General features: G+C 37.8%; 1 pseudogene; it reads left to right on the plus strand.

The window, feature by feature from the left end:
• LOC107684877 (sodium- and chloride-dependent GABA transporter 1-like) overlaps nucleotides 1–1380 on the plus strand; it is an 11429-nt pseudogene extending 10049 nt beyond the window's left edge.
• Nucleotides 1381–4481: the final 3101 nt, after the last annotated feature.

Consider the following 4481-nt stretch of genomic DNA (forward strand, 5'->3'; position numbering starts at 1 on the left):
AGCTTCACGAGCGCGCCGGCTCGCTTCCCCCGTCTGCGCGTCCTGAAGCGTCTGAACAGCGCCGCTGCTCCCAGCAACAGCAACAATGTCCAGCAAAACATCAGAATAATCGAAAACCGGTGAAATATCGGGTGGTGTGTACTGCCAAATGTCCAGCAATTCGTCTCTGGTGAAACTGATTGCAGGGATATAACTAAAGACAGGACAAATTAACAAAAACATAAAAACAACTGCAGAGCACGCCACGGAGGCAGCCATCACCGCCGGCGCCATCTCACATCTCATCACATCATAATGTTGATTCAGTTCAGTTTAATAACCCTTGACAGTGTTGCAAAGTTAATTTTATTATCAAGCTCAATTCAGTTCAAATTGTGTTCTCATCTGATTTTGCTATGATTTTGCCCCCTTAATCTCAAACTACCATATTTGATCCCAGTGTTTTTACATTTTAATTTGTCCCATATACTCATTTTTGGCATCCCATTCCTCGACTATGATAAGACATACTTAAGAATGTGTCTATAGTCTTTAAGTCTTCAGCAGTAAGAATCATAATGGTGTAATTATGTGAAAACTGCAGTATTTGTAAACAGAGCTTCTCTACAGGGCGTGTTCCTCTTCAGCGCGGTGCAAATGGTTCCTCTTACAATGAACAACTATGTATTCCCTAAATGGGGTCAAGGAGTGGGCTGGCTCATGGCTCTGTCCTCTATGGTTCTCATACCTGGTTATATGGGCTACATGTTCCTCACCCTGAAGGGCACATATAAGGAGGTAACTGTTTTCATTTAGAGCTGAAATTAAATACAATAATGAATGGTATGGTGTGTCTGTGCTCACTGATGCTGGTTCTGGGCCTCATTTCAGCGGATCAGGATAATGCTGCAGCCTCCAGCAGTCAAGCGTGCTCAGGAGAATGGGCCAGACCAACAGCAGCTGCAGACACAGCCGCAGCAGCCGGAGCAATCACCACAGCAACCACAATCACCGCAGCAACCAGACCAAGCACCACAGCAACTACAATCACTGCAGCAACCAGACCAAGCACCACAGCAACCACAATCACCGCAGCAACCACAATCACCGCAGCAACCACAATCACCACAGCAACCACAATCACCACAGCAACCAGACCAAGCACCACAGCAACCAAAACAACCACCGCAGCCGCAGCCGCAGGCAGATAGTTCTTCTTCAACTAACCCTGGCAATGATGCCAATGTTTAAAACCAGTAGAATTGAACCCCAGCAGAGAGCAATCAAAGATTAACAACACAGAAGACTTCCATGTTTATACAGTAATAGAATCATCTACCTCCAGGGGTCATACATAATCAAGCTAAAAGTAAGCAAAAGTAAAAAATAAATATATATATATATATAAAGCACAAAAACACTTGCATTTGAAAAACTTACACACACAAATTCTGTAAGCTTTCCAAATGTGAAGCAAAGAGTGTCAATGTTAAATGACTTGTACTATGTATTATGTGAATTTGTCTCTACTAAGGTTATACTGTGAGTTAGATTTAAGGAGAGTATGTGACAGCTATTTATGTGAGCTATGTACTGTTTCTATGTTGCACTGGGGACAAAGCGGGAGTATCAATGAGAAACTGGGCAAGATTATGTTACATTCTGGGTCATTTGGGAAAACCAAGGTGTATCAAGCAAGCCCCGTGTCTGAAGCACAAATAATTTCTAATCGGTAGATAGAGCCCTTGGGTGACCCGTCACGTGTTGTTGAATATTTGTGTTGAGAGAGACTGTTACTATTTTGTTTTTCTTTTCTGAGATAAAAAAGAAAGAAATACTTGTATGTGATTAAAACATTTTTAGAATTATTTTTAGAATGCTTTGTACTTTAATGTTGAGACCAAGGACCAAAATCATAGACTTAAGCAAAATCAAATCTATGCCTGCCAGTGTGTAGTTTGTAAAGCACAGGGTACAAAAATACAGAAAATAAAAACACCACAAAACACAGGGTGAATATTTTTGCTGATTATTATACAGATTATTGAAGAGTGCTGTCAATTCAGTGTTCTATTTACATGTCCCCTCAGGAATATCCAAAAAAAGAAAGAAAAAAAAAAAAGGGGAAAAAATCTCAGATATGTCTCTGACCCCGAGTGCATATCAGCTCCTTAAGCCTGTGATTAATGTAGTCGTGATTTGCATGACCATTAGTTACTTCATGTGCCAAAATGTTGAATAGGTGCAGTGCTAAAACAAAACAGGAACGCACACAAACTGGCCACTCCATAACAACGGTTTACACTACTTTACTGTGCCATACTTTTTTGAAAAAGTATACAAAATATCTCTGTGGTATGATAGTTATACCATATTTTAAGTAAGTAGCACAAACTAAAAGACATGAGGGTGTTTTGGCCCTTTCTTCCCCAAAAGTACAGACTTCTCCGACGCTAGGGCAATGATGCGGTGACAGTTTGCGTCAAAGGCAGCTACATGTGAAAAGCATTTGGTCACGTTAAACATGTTTACTAAGAGGAGATACGTACCTACATACAATGTGAAATGGCTATGTCCTTTGAATTTTGTACAAAGTTATTTTACTGCAGTTTTATCTGGAGCTTTATTGTAAAATTGTATTGTGTAAAACATGTAACCGTGAATGTCTGTACTCCATTGCGTTTTTGTCTAAATGTTGATATTTGAAAAACAATTGCTGTTTTCTGCAATAATATTTTGATCTCTGAAGCACATATCTAATGGAAATTATGAGTGAAGAGGATTATAAAAAGGATTATAAAACAAATAGAATTTATGTCTCGTAAGAAATAATATTGTTTCGTATATTTTTGACTGTTACACTGCCTAAAATTATAACATAGGACATGTAGGCTATTTAAATGGTGTCATACAAAAAAAAGCACGATTGTTATGTAAAATGTATGAATAAACAGAAAATATTCGTAGTCTATAATCTGTGTGTTGATTTTCAGTCTTCACTGAAAGCCGTTTATTATAAGCCTGAATTTTAAAATGACAGCCTTATTGTTTCGAACTGTATCCCTTTAAAAATGATGCAAATAAAGACATCAAATAATGCACTACAATAACCAACAAGCAGTAATTATCTGGACTAAAATAATGAGCATGTTAAAAATACAGAGGTCCTAATGAATGGGCATGCCAAGGTCATAAACTCCAGGGCTGCGTCTCCCAAAAAAGCATCGTAACCGATCGTAGATTTCAACAAATGCATTGATCAGTTGAACAGTTATCAAGCTTAATATGAAATAAATGAGCTATGCTCTCTGGAAGTCAGTGAATTTAACACTGACAGTTAGGCCTGTCGCGATAATTAAATAACCGTCTAATCGCGATTATTTGATCTAACCGCGGTTGTTTCAGACAATCTTTTGCTCTACAACATGGGATTATTCAATGCATGCTGATGAACTTTTATCATAGTTTATAGTTATATGGACACGAAAGTGGTTCACATTCAACCCGTTCTTTATCATCAGTAGTAGGCTATTATTTGTGATTTAAATTTTGTGAACTGGAGTTTCTTTCTCTTTTGCTGTGTTAAGCCGCGGGCTTCGGATGCTTTCACTTTCGAATTCGCGATCTCACCGACGCAGTGTTCACGCCAGTGCGACAGCACACAAAAATGTAGTCGCACCGGCAGAAAAAATGGTCGCAGTCTGGAGCCCTACACTATATCATCTGAAGCCATTCCATATCTTAATGTGAGGGACAGAATTGAAGTTTACAGAAACTCATCTTCCTTCTGCTGCAGCTATCAGTCATCCTCCGCTCAGTATTCAAACAGCACGTCATGTTCAGTTATGACAGTCAGCATAAAACTCTCTCTCCAAGAGACAATTAATCGTCAGCCAAATTTCATAATCGTGACAGCCCTACTGACAGTTTATAACATTGGTGACGCTCATTTTGTTACCATGTATTTTCAGAGCGTATGTGATTTGTGACCCTGGACCACAAAACCAGTCATAAGGGTCAATTTTTTGAAATTGAGATTTATACGTCATCTGAAAGCTGAATAAATAATCTTTCCATTGATGTATGGTTTGTTAGGATAGGACAATATTTGGCTGAGATACAACTATTTGAAAATCTGGAATCTGAGGGTGCAAAAAAATCTAAATATTGAGAAAATCATCTTTAAAGTTGTCCAAATTAAGTTCTTAGCAATGCATATTACTAATCAAAAATTAAGTTTTGATATATTTATGGCAGGAAATTAACAAAATATCTTCATGGAACATGATCTTTACTTAATATCCTAATGAATTTTGGCGTAAAAGAAAAAATGATAATTTTGACCCATACAATGTATTTTTGGCTATTGCTACAAAATATAGTCGTGTTAATAATTTAAATATGTTGTTTTGTCAAGAAATCATTTATTCAAGTTTATGTCTGTGCAGATTGCTAAACTAGCTGTACTGTGTAATAATGCTGTCTGATTTGTTAAAAACTAA

Source organism: Sinocyclocheilus anshuiensis, unplaced genomic scaffold, assembly GCF_001515605.1.
Source record: "Sinocyclocheilus anshuiensis isolate Anshui unplaced genomic scaffold, SAMN03320099.WGS_v1.1 scaffold429, whole genome shotgun sequence".
Classification (NCBI taxonomy): Eukaryota; Metazoa; Chordata; class Actinopteri; order Cypriniformes; family Cyprinidae; genus Sinocyclocheilus; species Sinocyclocheilus anshuiensis.